Source organism: Pseudophryne corroboree, chromosome 1 (genome assembly GCF_028390025.1).
Source record: "Pseudophryne corroboree isolate aPseCor3 chromosome 1, aPseCor3.hap2, whole genome shotgun sequence".
In the NCBI taxonomy this organism is placed as follows: Eukaryota; Metazoa; Chordata; class Amphibia; order Anura; family Myobatrachidae; genus Pseudophryne; species Pseudophryne corroboree.
Window position 1 is genome coordinate 997,963,437 of NC_086444.1, and position 14,761 is coordinate 997,978,197.

The following is a 14,761-nucleotide window of genomic DNA, read 5'->3' on the forward strand; positions in this document are numbered from 1 at the left end:
GTATGCAACTGGCCTGCTGGCATCACCGTGTTTTTGGGTTAGTACACCTGCTGCGCAACCAGCACTTTCTGTTCCGTATAGTTCAAAGGGTTTCCCATAGTCTGGCATACCTAGTGCTGGTGCCTGCGTTAGGCATTGCTTAAGTCTCTCAAATGCTGTTTCGGATTCGTCTGTATGCGAAATCCGATCAGGTTTGTTTGAAGAGACCATTTCCTGCAAAGGTAACGCCAATATGGAAAACCCTGGGATCCAATTACGGCAATACCCACACATTCCTAAAAACGTCCTGATCTGTTGCTGGGTTTGTGGCAGTGTCATGTCTCTAATGGCTTGGATTCTATCAGCGGTCAGGTGTCTCAGTCCTTGTGTTAGACAGTGTCCCAAATATTTTACCCTAGTTTGGCATAATTGCAACTTGTCTTTGGAAACCTTATGTCCTGTGTCTGAAAGATGAAACAGGAGCTGTTTCGTATCCTTCAGGGAAGCTTCCAGCGAATCTGAACACAGTAGTAAATCATCTACATACTGTATCAGTACTGATCCACTCTCTGGTTGGAAAGACTGTAAGCAATCATGCAAAGCCTGAGAAAATATACTTGGACTATCTATGAAACCTTGGGGTAACCGAGTCCACGTGTATTGGACTCCTCTGTATGTGAATGCAAACAAATATTGGCTGTCAGGGTGCAGAGGTACCGAAAAGAATGCGGAGCAGAGGTCAATAACAGTGAAAAATTTGGCAGTGGGAGGAATTTGCATTAGGATGACAGCTGGATTTGGCACTACGGGGAACTGACTCTCAACTATTTTGTTAATCCCCCTTAGATCCTGCACTAGCCTGTAACCCCTCCCCCCACTCTTTTTAACAGGGAAGATGGGACTATTTGCTGTGCTGGACGTTCTTACTAGAATGCCCTGTTGTAGCAAGCGCTCTATTACTGGGAAAACTCCTAACTCCACCTCTGGCTTCAGAGGATACTGTGGGATTTTTGGAGCTATCCTACCATCTTTTACTTGTACAACTACTGGAGCTACGTTTGCCATTAATCCAGTGTCCTGTCCATCTTTTGTCCAAAGTGACTCTGGTATCTGAGATGTCATCTCTTCTATTTGGGATGGATTCCTATTTGTCATAATGGTGTGTGACATTAATTTTGATGGGGAGTCTAACATGTCTCGTACTTCCTGAGCGTGATTCTCAGGAATGTCCAAGAATACACCTTCAGGAGTACAATAAATGACGCAACCCATTTTACATAGTAGGTCTCTACCCAGGAGATTTGTCGGTGCCGATGCAGCCAGCAAAAAGGAATGCTTGGTATGCAAGGGTCCTATTGTAATCTCGGCTGGTTTGCTAACAGGGTAGTGCTGGACTACTCCTGTTACTCCCATGGCTGGAATCGTCCTACCAGTGGTTCTCATGCCCACTGTTGAATTTATCACTGACTTGGCCGCCCCTGTGTCTACAAGAAAGTTTAAAGTTTTACCAGCTATATTGATTGCAATCTCTGGTTCACTTCCAAGACTGGCAATCAATTTAACTGGCTGCAGATTACAGGTATGGCCACACCCCTATTGGGTATGCTGACCTCCCTGAATCCCGTTGGCAGCAACTACTTGTGGGGGAGTTAGCTGGGAACTACCAGAGGCATGCCAGTCTCTGTTCGGGGGATATCTTTTTGTTTCTCCTGTATGTGGCTCAAAACTCTGCCTCTGTGGACCCTGCTCCCAATGTCGTGTGTCGTGTCGTTGTCTAGGGGGTTGAAAAGATCTTTGTACACTCTTTGTTCTACAGTCTCGTGCATAGTGTCCCTGTTTGTTACAAGAAAAACATGTTATTACACTTGACTTACCCACAGGATTCGGTGGTACATACGCAGGCTGCCTTGTGGTCAGCGCCTGTATACTTACTGACATCAACTTATCACTTTGCGACTCCCTGTGTCTAGTGATGTTTCTGTCGTGATCAATAGCAGCCTCTCTCAATGTGGACACCGACAGACCTCGCCAACATGGTTGCGTGGTCTGAACCCTAGTCTTTAATGTTTCCTTTAAACCATCCATCAGTACAGATACTGCTACGTCTTGATGGTTTGGGTTGGTCCTAATGTCTTCTATTCCAGTGTACTTTGCCATTTCTAATAGTGCCCGGTGGAAATATTCTGCTGCCGTTTCGGACTCTTTTTGTTTAATGGAGAATATCTTGTTCCATTTAACTACGGCTGGGAAATACTCCTTTAGCTGTAAATTTATCCTTTTTACGTTATCCTTGTTGTACACGTCTGTAAGCGGTACATCTTTATCTAGTCCACAATCAGCTAAGAATTGAACTGAGTCGACATTGGAAGGTAAACAAGCTCTTAGCAGTATCTGCCAATCCTTGTTGTTGGGTTCTACAGTGTTACCTAGATCCCTGATGTATTTTTGGCTAGCAACTAAGTCTTTCCTGGGGTCAGGAAATTCGGACACTATTGTTCTTAATTCCATTCGGGAAAATGGAGTGTACATGGCAATGTTCCTTATGGGAGTGGCTCCTGATACATCTGTTTTCCCATTGGGAACTGCTATTACTCTAACAGGGTTAACTCTAACAACCTCATTCTGTGTAGATTCTACAACTTGTGGTGAAATTGTTTCGGTATAATGCATGGTGCCGTACTTACCCGTTGACACGACCTCACCTATCCCTCCGCTAGGGGCCTTCACTAATCTCGTGAGTGGTGCAGTTCCTACTGTGGTTTCTGATATGGTGGCCGCTAGAGAGAGTGCTGAAATTGTTGCCGAATCGTCTTCTTGATCACACTCCTGAGGAAAGTTCAAAACAGGGTACAACTTGCACGGGTTAATACTTGCATGAGTTACTTGGTTAACATCATTAACATTTACAGGGTTACTAAGTGTTTGTGTTTTACAACCCAGTGCGTTTCTCTCCGTAATCAACTTCTCTCCTGCTATGTATGGTGGTGGCGGGGCTGTGGCAATCAGTTTCCTGACTGCCCCAGATCCCGCCGCCAGAGCCAAACCTCTCTGTATCTCACCTTCCTGTTGCCACAACTGTAAATAATCATAATGCTGAATTCGTCTCTTTGTTGATTTTATGAGACATATCCTCCTCCTTAAATTTTGTAACACTTCTGGACTGAAGCTACCTATTCTTGGGAATTTCTCCCTGTCTTGTACAGTCATTCTCTCCCATTCATCACATAAAACCTCTGTGTGACTTCCGTATTTTTCACACATGATGTACCTTGCCGACCCGACTGGTCGGTTCTCTGAATCAACCCGAACCGAGGTTGATCGCCCCCTACCTGAACAATTGGCCCCCATAATCTGCAGGTGTTGCTTACTACTCCTTTGATCTTTATATCACGGTCTTCAGCGAACCCTTACAGCAAACCAAATTATTCAAAATAGGCCGGCGGTGGCGGTTTACCGAGTACCCCACTCACTCGCCCACCTCGACCAATACGACCTGATCACACCGATATGGTGCTGGCGTACTCGATACAGGGCCCTACCAAAAAACCTTCTGTTTACTGGAACATACGAGGGTTACCCGAAGGACACTTACTCTTTCCAGTAAAGGTGGGGTTGTTAGATAGTTCCTGAGTGACCAGCGAACTTCCCTTTAAAAATAAAAAATTACACAAATCACGTCAGAATGTACAACTAGCGTTTTATGACCTTTGTACGCAAAATGATACTAGTCAGGTTTACTAATGCACACAATGACGTGCGGTACAATCGTTCAGTACATAAGCACTACTTGTTATGTACTGAGAGATCAATGGAATCGAAAATTGCGGCTGCGAATTCCTTCAGCCAGAGCTTCCAATGGCCTATATGGGTTTTAGCACCAACCCCCGGGGTTGTGCTTCTTACCTTTATAGCGGACTTCTTTGTCTCCTTATGACCTCCTGGTCTTGTTATTCCACCTTGTGACCTCCTGGTCTTGTTACCTTGTGGTCCGCTATACTCTAATGCTCAAATATTATTTAACCAAGGATGCCTCCCTAGCCACCGTATATGTCACTTACACGTATGTCCTTTACGAGTACCCGATTTCTTTTTGGTTCAACCTCTAAGTTATATAAACTTATGTATACAAAAACACACTCACTCAACACATGTACACTTTCGTTTCTATATCTATTTCTGCGCAGAAATTTTCTTTAGCCCAGCTGTGTTACCAATTAGGAGCAGGATCTGTTAAACTAAATTTCAAATTTTCCAAAAAATAGATTTGCGTTATTTACCGCGTCGCGTTATCTACCGCTGTGCGTTACTTATCGCCTTTGCGTTACTTATCGCCTTATCACAACTTGAGCTACGTGGGCGTAACCGGACGCTACGTTGCGTAATGTACGCTGCGTGCGTCTGCCTTTGGATTGCGTACGCTAGTCTTTGTTAGAGACACGTGTACGCAAAACAAAAGATCCACCGTGACACAATTTCTACTTTTATCAATGTAGATGATCCCTGATCATCTACCGCACACCACACTGACTGCCTTATCTCCCAGCCAAGCCGTGTGTTGGTCTATGCTTTAACTATTACCTCTACTATGAAATAACAGCAAATCTCTTTTAGCACTTTCTATCAACTATAAAATTGGCAAACAGGAATAGTGATATACGAAATTGAAAAAGAAATGCAGATATATATGTATGCGTGCGTGTATACGCAAGACAGAAGAGAAATAAACAGTTTTAAAAGACACAAGCGTTTTGTTCTTACTTCCGGTTCCCGGATTCCTTCAGCACTCTTTATCTAAGCGAAGCAGACGCTTATCCCGTCAGCACTGCGAGACAACCTCCCACCCTTTGCTGGGGGATAATGTCTGCTGATCTACCTAGTGCAGATATGAGAAGGACAGGACGAGTCCCCAATTGACAATGCTAAATTCTTTTGTCGTATAAACAACCCTTAATGAAGTCTAAGAACACTGTACGCTGTTTACTTAAGAAGTACCGTAAGGGTACGCTAGTTGCGTAACGATCGCTCAGCCGAAGGCGAGACGCTCAAGCGTCACGTTCGCTCACGGCCCAGTGATCACAGGACAACACGTTATTGGCTATGACTAGAGTAATGATTCGCTATGGCGTAGCGGACGCTCGAGACCACGAGGAGATCACCAACGGCGCAGACGCTCACAACGCTATACCTTTATGTCTAAACCTTTTATCAATGAAATACACAGAATACCTTAATGTGAATACAGGGTGTAAGTGCAACCTTGTGTAACCTGACTAATTACAAAGCTGCCTGAGCGTCACCGACGCTCAAGTGAACACTTAAAACTATAGGAAATACACAGATACTGGTTTAGGGTCCAAAGCCTATTAACTGTATTATATCTAATATACTTGTAAAAGAGAATAACAATACAAATGATACACTACAATATAACAGATACTTCCTAACCAAAATACGATACTATCTAATACAATACAATACTAGTCTAGGGGAGATGTGAGAGAAAAGAGAATGGAGAGAGAGAGAGAGAAATTGGCTCACAGTAAGACAATGATTACGGAGAGAAACTTACGCACAAAGGGTATGATCGCATGCGCCTCGATATCCAGCTCCCGATTATCAGCAAGAAAACCGTTGATGAGAGTGAAGTTGGATATGGTCGGCCTGCCTATTTATGCCCCACACACAATGCAATCTCATAGTCCCTACAATCCCATTGTCCATTGGACGAAGGAATTCGGCCCTGCATCATAACAATAGATCATAGGTTGATTCATACAGGTGGGCTGTAACGATTTCCAACAGCTCAGGTGGGTGGGAAACTAGGTTTCCCGCCGCATACCTGAGTATGAGTAAATAATAGAAATGGACATAAACTTCTTATGTCCATAACTATCCGCACGAGCGATTAATACGCTCCAAACCAACACCGGAATATTGTTAATTAAATTCTCTTCCGATGGGTACCAAACACTGCTGTATGACTCCTGTTAGACCCTTCGTACAATACAAAGAGGGATTCCTCCGTTCAGGGACATTCTATATTAACCAAACTTTCAGAAACTATCAAAGGGATCATGATCTATAAACTACATTAATTATAAAAATGTGTAACGAATGAGTCGCACGCTACGACTACATACTCCTTACCGTAAATACGCATACCGAGTGCGAGCGAGTGCACACAGTAGCGGGTATGCGCCTTCACGGGAAAGCGCACGCATGCGCAGCGCGTACCAGGGTGAGGTGCAAATATGGCAATGTGTATAGAAACATTTTTCTGACTTTGACAAAAGACTGGTGGGTGGGAGCCCAGTTAAGATTCTTCAGTCACATCTGGACAAGTTCGTGCCAGGATCCTTGGGTCATAAATCTTATTTCCCAGGGCTACAGACTGGAGTTCCAGGAGCTCCCACCTCACAGATTCTTCAAATCAGGCTTACCAGTTTCACAGGAGTCGGATCTTCTGATCAAGGCGCCGTCCAGGGAGAGGTTGTTGGACAGCATTGCCCTCTCAACCCTACCACTTTGGGATCACGGGTGGATTCTGAACCTTCCGAAATCTCACCTAGAGCCAACGCGGAGGCTTCCATTTCTGGGAATGATACTGGACACAGAGTCACAGAGAGTGTTCCTTCCATTGGCAAAGGCATTGGTAATCCAGTCGATGGCTCGGGATGTCCTGAAGCCAAACCAGATATTGGTGCATCTATGCAGTCGCCTTCTCGGGAAAATGGTAGCCTCTTACGAGGCACTTCAGTGCGGACGGTTTCACGCAAGACTGTTCCAGCTCGATCTGTTGGACAAATGTGTACAAACAAAAATAGTGGGTCCTAACGTGCGCAAGTGAAGGCTGCCCACTAGAAAAGGCTATAGGAGAAAATCCCCACAACTCCTATGGTGTAAGTACGTGTCAAGAAATGTGCAATTTCTATATAGGCGCCAACTATGATATGAAAGAGGGTGTATACATTCCTTTAATCGGAAAATCAAGGCGATATCGGAGCCCACGGTCTTACTTCTCGCTCCTTATGGCACTTAATCTCCAATTTTCACCAACCAATATTCCTCCGTGCACCATAAATTTCAAAGAGACAGGAAAATCGCATAGTATAATACGTTTTTTTTAATATGTACTCAAATAAAAACCACACGAGATCTCCTAATGGAATCCTGAATAATGAATCCAAAGCAATTACCAGATAAAAATATAGGTTCAGCAATAAAAACTCTAAAAGACCATCGTCCTCCTCCTAAGGTGAACACTCAATTCATAGGAATAGTTCGGGTGGTGTAAGGATTCAATCAATTACCAGAAATTCCTGGGAGTGAGAGAAAAGATGGATGACCAGTCGGCGACCCGGAACCACTTCCTGGACCCCTGACTCCTGCTGGCAGCTGTCGAACCTGTTCCACCGTCACTGTCCCCCAGTCGATGGCTCGGGATGTCCTGAAGCCAAACCAGATATCGGTGCATCTATGCAGTCGCCTTCTCTGGAAAATGGTAGCCTCTTACGAGGCACTTCAGTGCGGAAGGTTTCACGCAAGACCGTTCCAGCTCAATCTGTTGGACAAATGGTCTGGATCGCATCTTCACATGCACAAGATGATACGTCTGTCGCCAAGAGCCAGGATTTCTCTTTTATGGTGGCTTCAGACTTCTCACCTAATCGAAGGTCGACGGTTCGGGATTCAGAATTGGATTCTACTAACCACAGGCATAAGCCTCAGAGGTTGGGGAGCAGTCACCCAGGGGGTGCAGTTTCAGGGAAGATGGTCAAGTCAGGAAGTCATCCTTCCAATCAACATTCTGGAACTCAGGGATATATACAACGCCCTTCTGCAGGCCTCATATCTTCTTCAAGATCAGGCCATTCAGGTCCAGTCAGACAATGTGACGGCGGTAACGTACATAAACCGACGGGGCGGAACGAAAAGCAGAGCTGCAATGTCTGAGGTGACAAGAATTCTCCTCTGGGCAGAAAAACACGCTGTGGTGTTGTCAGTGGTCTTCATTCCGGGAGTAGACAACTGGGAAGCAGACTTTCTCAGTAGACACAACCTGCACCTGGGGGAGTGGAGCCTTCACCCGGAGGTGTTCAGGTGCTTGACACGTCAGGGATATCCACAAATCGACATGATGGCCTCTCATCTCAACAAGAAGCTCAAGCGGTATTGTTCCAGGTCGAGAGACCCACAGGCAGTGGCGGTAGACACTTTGACAAGTCCATGGGTCTATCAGATGGTGTACGTGTTAACTCCACTTCCTCTGATCCCAAGAATTCTCAAAAGAATAAAAAGGGAAAAGGTTCAAGCAATTATTATTGCTCCAGACTGGCCAAGAAGGGCAGGGTACGCGGATCTTCTAGAGATGCTACTCGAAGATCCTTGGCCTCTAACTCTTTGCGAGGATCTTCTGCAACAGGGCCCATTCGTCTATCAAGACGAATATGTTTGACGGTATGGAAGTTGAACGGCTGATTCTAGCCTGGAAATGGATCCCTGACAAGGTCATCCAGACTATCATCCAAGCCAAAAACATTTTGCTATCCCTAATGCACACTGAGTGAGAAATAACACTACATAATATTCAGATAATTCAGAGATCTTAGTTGCGTATATATCTGCAGATATAGGGTTAAGCCCCCAGGCCAAATGGCAAGGCATCTCTGTCACTGGGGGTCCCTAATACTAGGTGTGGGTCCGGGGTACGGGACCCCATCATGTCGGCACAGGCTGGCTACCCAAGGGCAGCACACCGGTGAAAATTAGTAAGGGTTAATAAGCACATAAGTGCTATGTAAGTGAGGTGTGATTAAAATAATACAAAAATATATACAATGTGATAGGCAAAAACATAAGTGTTAATAAAGTGTTAGGGTGTGCCAACCTGAAGCAGCCCAGCCATTCCAACCAGATCCAAGCCAGAAAGGGCTAACGTCAAAACATTACCACCGTATTTGGAAGAAATATGTCTCTTGGTGTGAGAACTGAAAATATTCTGTGGCGGAAATTCATTAGGGTCTTTTACTGCTTTTTCTGCAGTCAGGTGTGGATGTGGGCCTAAGTCTGGACTCCATAAATGTCCATATTTCGGCCTTATCCATTTTCTTTCAGAAACAATTGGCTTCTCTCCCTGAGGTCCTGACATCCTTGAAAGGTGTTCTGCACATCCATCCTCCCTTTGTGCCTCCCACGGCACTGTGGGATCTCAATTTGGTGCTGCAGTTCCTCCAATCAGACTGGTTTGAACCGTTACAGGAAGTAGACGTAAAATATCTTACGTGGAAGACCGTCACACTGTTGGCCTTGGCTTCAGCAAGACGTGTGTCGGAGCTGGGGGCGTTGTCTCACAAGAGCCCCTATTTAATTTTCCATGAGGACAGAGCTGAACTCAGAACTCGTCAGCAATTTCTTCCTAAAGTGGTGTCTGCGTTTCACATCAACCTATTGTGGTTCCGGTTGTTACCGACACCTCTGCTACTTCAAAGTCTTTGGATGTTGTGAGGGCTTTGAAGGTGTATGTAAAGCGAACAGCTCGTCACAGAAAATCGGACTCGCAGTTCTTTATGATCCCAATAAGATTGGGTGTCCTGCTTCAAAGCAGTCCATTGCGCGCTGGATCAGGTTTACTATCCAGCATGCTTATTCCACAGCAGGATTGCCGGTTCCAAAATATATACAGGCCCACTCTACTAGGTCGGTGGGTTCTTCCTGGGCAGCTGCTGGGGTGTCTCGGCTTTACAGCTCTGCCAAGCAGCTACTTGGTCAGGCTCGAACACGTTTGCTAAGTTCAACAAGTTCGATACTTTGGCCTCTGAGGACCTTCAGTTTGGTCAATCAGTTCTGCAGGAACCTCAGCACTCTCCCACCCGGTTTGGGAGCTTTGGTACATACCCATGGTACTAAATGGATTCACAGTATCCCCTAGGACATAAGAGGAAATAGGATTTTAATTATCTAATGGTAAATGCTTTTCTCTTAGTCCGTAGAGGATACTGGGCGCCCGCCTAATGCTTCGTACTTCCTGCACTGTTACTTGGTTAAGTATTGTTGCTTGGTTCAGCCGTTGCTGTTCCTGTTTTCAAGTTTGGTTAGCATGGCTTTCCTCGTGTGTCATGTGTGCTGGTTCGGAATCTCACCACTATCCTTTTATATCCTTCTTTCAAAGTATGTCCGTCTCCTCGGGCACAGTTTCCTAGACTGAGTCTGGTAGGAGCGGCATAGAGGGAGGAACCAGCACACACTATCAAATTCTTAAAGTGCTCATGGCTCCTAGTGGACCCTTCTATACCCCATTGTACTAAATGGATTCCCAGTATCCTCTACGGACTACGAAAAAAGGATTTGCCGGTAGGTAATTAAAATCCTATTTTCTTTTTACCTAGGAAATTTTTTGATACATCCTGCACGCTTCTACTGAAAATATCTGATTTCACTAAATGATCACGAAGAGTTTTTGACCTTGAATAACAAGACATTAAATGTCAGACAACTGCAGATCTTGGTCAGAAGAGACCACATGTCAGTGGTCTTTTGCAATACGGTTAATCTCAGATGACATATGATTATACCTTTTTACCCACGGAAATTTTTTCTTCTGTGTTTTTTATTATCACTATGCAACAAGGAATTACGATTATATAACGCAGATGTTTTAGCTCTCTGTAAAAGTTTATAAATTTAATGATTCATAAATTTAATGATTAAATCATCAATTTGAACAATGGTCGTATCAAGGCTAATATTGATGCGCAAAATGCGTATCATTTGAGAATAGGGGAGACCTCTCTTTAAACTAACAGGATGGCAACTTTGATAGTGTAGGATTGTATTCCTATCTGTTTCTTTTGAAAAAACTGTAGTGGTAATAGCACCATTCTGTACACCCAATTTTAACATCCAGGAAGTTCACTGTTTCCTGACTCATGACAAAGGTCAATTTTGCAGGCACTGCTGAAAATTGTGAGCTTTAATTAAATCAGTAAATTCCTGACATGTACAGTACCTGTCCAGATGACTATGATGTCATCTGTATATCTGGTATAAAAAAAATACATTGGATGAAGTAGCCGGATCATTAAAAAAAATAATGCATCTTCTACAGAAAACATATGCTGTATGTGTTAGCATATGTCGGTGCTACCGACGCACCCATAGCGCAGCCTTGTACTTGGAGAAAATAATTTTTATCAAACAGAAAAAAAAATTTGTAAGTATAAACTGTAACATCAGTAGCAAAATATCAATATGTGCAGTATCAAAATTTCCCTTGGATAACATCACTTGTTTAACTGCAGCTAAACCATCATTGTGTGGTATAATCGATATAAGCTGGATACATCTATAGATATTAACCAGGCATTATCCGGAAGTGTGTTTAAAGAATCCAGTTTGTTCAATAAAGCTGTGGTGTCCAAAAGAAAGTTTTGATGTTGTTGTACTAATGGTTGCAAAAATGAATCCAAATAGATTGAGAGGGGCTGCAGTAAAGAACCTCAGGCGGAAATGATTGGGCGACCTGGTGGAGGACACATACCTTTGTGGATCTTGGGCAGTGTATATAAGATGGGCACAATAGGATTTTCATGCAACAAAATAGGCATGAACAAAAAGAAAAAGACGACTCTTGTGTGGGCGCACTCTTGAAACTGGTTAGAAATGGTTATGTCATATGTAAAATTAAAATCAATAAGTTTTATTAGGTATCATTTAAAAGATTATTAGGGTATATCCAATAAGACAAACAAACACCAAAATGGGACACCACATATAAGTTAAAACTTTTTAGGTCTAGGGCAGGGGTGGGCAATTATTTCAGCTGAGGGGCCACTTGACATTTTCTGTCAGTATCCGAGGGCCACATACAAAATAGCAGCTCGCCCCACTTGCCAAAAATATAGGGACGTGGCTTCATGTGGAAGGGGTGTGGGCAAAAAATAATACAGATTCATATTAGGCTGCACAATAGTCTCCATTATTCAAATTGCGCCACACAGCGCCACTTACACACATTACACCAGGTAGAGCCCCTTTTACACACATTACGGCAGGTAGAGAGCCTTTTTACACATTAACATTTTATTTAGCATAATTATTGTGCATCAAGCAAACTATCCAGTGTCTTATGGCCCCTGGGGAAAGGTGTGACACGGTGACAGAACACGGTGGGGGTGACACAGTGACAGAACACGGTGGGGGTGACAGAACACGGGGGGGGTGACACAGTGACAGAACACGGTAGGGTTGACACGGTGACAGAACATGGGGGGGTGACGCGGTGACAGAACACGGGGAGGGGGGGTGACAGAACACGGGTGTGTGACACGGTGACAGAACACGGTGGGGGTGACATGGTGACAGAACACGGGGAGGGGGGGTGACAGTGACAGAACACGGGTGTGTGACACAGTGACAGAACACGGTGGGGGTGACACGGTGACAGAACACGGGGAGGGGGGGGTGACAGTGACAGAACACGGATGTGTGACACGGTGACAAAACGGTGGGGGTGACAGTGACAGAACACGGGGAGGGGGGGGTGACAGTGACAGAACACGGGTGTGTGACACAGTGACAGAAAACGGTGGGGGTGACAGTGACAGAACACGGGGAGGGGGGTGACAGTGACAGAACACGGATGTGTGACACGGTGACAGAACACGGGGGGTGTGACACAGTGAAAGAACACGGGGAGGGGGGGTGACAGTGACAGAACATGGTGGGGGTGACACGGTACCAGAACACGGGGAGGGGGGTGACAGTGACAGAACACGGGGAGTGTGACACAGTGACAAAACACGGTGAGGGTGACAGTGACAGAACACGGATGTGTGACACGGTGACAGAACACGGGGGGTGTGACACAGTGAAAGAAAACGGGGAGGGGGGGTGACAGTTGCAGAACATGGTGGGGGTGACACGGTGACAGAACACGGGGAGGGGGGTGACAGTGACAGAACACGGGGGGGGGTGACACAGTGACAACACGGTGGGGTTGACAGTGACAGAACACGGATGTGTGACACGGTGACAGAACACGGGGGGTGTGACACAGTGAAAGAAAACGGGGAGGGGGGGTGACAGAACACGGTGGGGGTGACAGTGACAGAACACGGGGGGTATGACATGGTGACAGAACATGGTGGGGTTGACAGCGACAGAACACGGGGAGGTTACACAGTGACAGAACACGGGGGGTGTGACACAGTGACAGAACACGGGGAGGTGACACAGTGACAGAACACGGGGGGTGTGACACAGTGACAGAACACGGGGAGGTGACACAGTGACAGAACACGGGGAGGTGACACAGTGACAGAACACGGGGGGTGACAGTGACAGAACACGGGGGGGGTGACACAGTGACAGAACACGGGGGGGGGTGACAGAACACGGGGAGGTGACACAGTGACAGAACACGAGGGGTGTGACACAGTGACAGAACACGGGGAGGTGACACAGTGACAGAACACGGGGGGTGACACAGTGACAGAACACGGGGGGGTGACACAGTGACAGAACACGGGGGGGGGGGTGACATAGTGACAGAACATGGGGATGACATGGTGACAGAACACGGGAGGGGTTGGTACAGCGAGAGCTAAAGATCTCTCCCCCAAACCTAAAAACAGTCTGACGCCACTGCCCACACACACAAATATATGCACACTATCACACACACACACACTTTCACTTTTCCCATTAACTTACTGATCTGGCTGGCAGTGACAGGAAGGATGGATCTGTAGCAGTCTGGCTCTTGTCCCGTGTAGCTCCGCCCCCTGAGGTCCCGTGTAGCCCCGCCCCCTCATCGGCACGTAGCCCCGCCCCCTTCTCGGCTGAACACAGCCGTTGTCACTGGGGACTCTGGAGGAGGCTGCTACAACGCAGCAGCAGGAGCAGCAGGAGCAGCAGGGGAGAGAGGCGCCGCTGGCAGCTTGGAGGTACTGCAGTGCAGAGCAATGACAAGCAGCTCAGCTGGTCAGGCCGCTTGTCATTGCTCGCTGGTGGGAGGCAGTGGGCCGGGTAGGATCGGTTTGCGGGCCGCATCCGGCCCGCGGGCCGTATTTTGCCCACCCCTAGTCTAGGGTCTATCATGTAAATACTGATATCAAAAGTTTATATCAATTTCTTTGAATCATTAGGAACAAATAGACACATATTTCAATAAAGACTTATCCGGTCTGTTACCAACTCACGGGTATAGTTGGAATAGATATCACATAGTAAGGTTATACAGGTTTGGTAGGCATAGGAATTGGTTGTATCAGACTGTCTGTAAATACTGTAGATCCTGTTAATGCACACACCAAAATTGGGAAGAGAGATTCAACAGCACCTATTCCTTAGCAGATAGATAAAAAGGTAGAAACAAGCATCAAATGGTGAATCTGCTGTCAATGTTAGGCACGGAATATGCCAATGGTCCTAATTTCTACTAAACTAGGTCTTCCCAGGAGGTCTCCCATCCAAGTACTGACCAAGCCCAACACTGCTTCGCTTCCAAAATCGGACGGTGTCGGGCGTTAACTGTGTGGTATGATAGTAGAAAGATAGCCCCCTAACTCCGGGATCACTGATGAGAGTTCACCTAGTGAAAGGGTGGGGTGAGCAGGAATGAGGGGAGAACAGGAAAAATGGATCAGAGATGGATCTTCTGCTAGCGTTAGACACAGGTAAGGAGAAACAGCCCTGAGTCCGAGTCATATCATGATGAATCGCTGGTGAGAGTCCATTGAAATAATTGAGAATGAAATGCGAGATGCTCAGGTCCTGTAAAAGG

General features: G+C 45.9%; 1 pseudogene; it reads right to left on the reverse strand.

The window, feature by feature from the left end:
* Window positions 1–14,410: 14,410 nt before the first annotated feature.
* Window positions 14,411–14,529, reverse strand: LOC134936564 (5S ribosomal RNA; annotated as a pseudogene).
* Window positions 14,530–14,761: the final 232 nt, after the last annotated feature.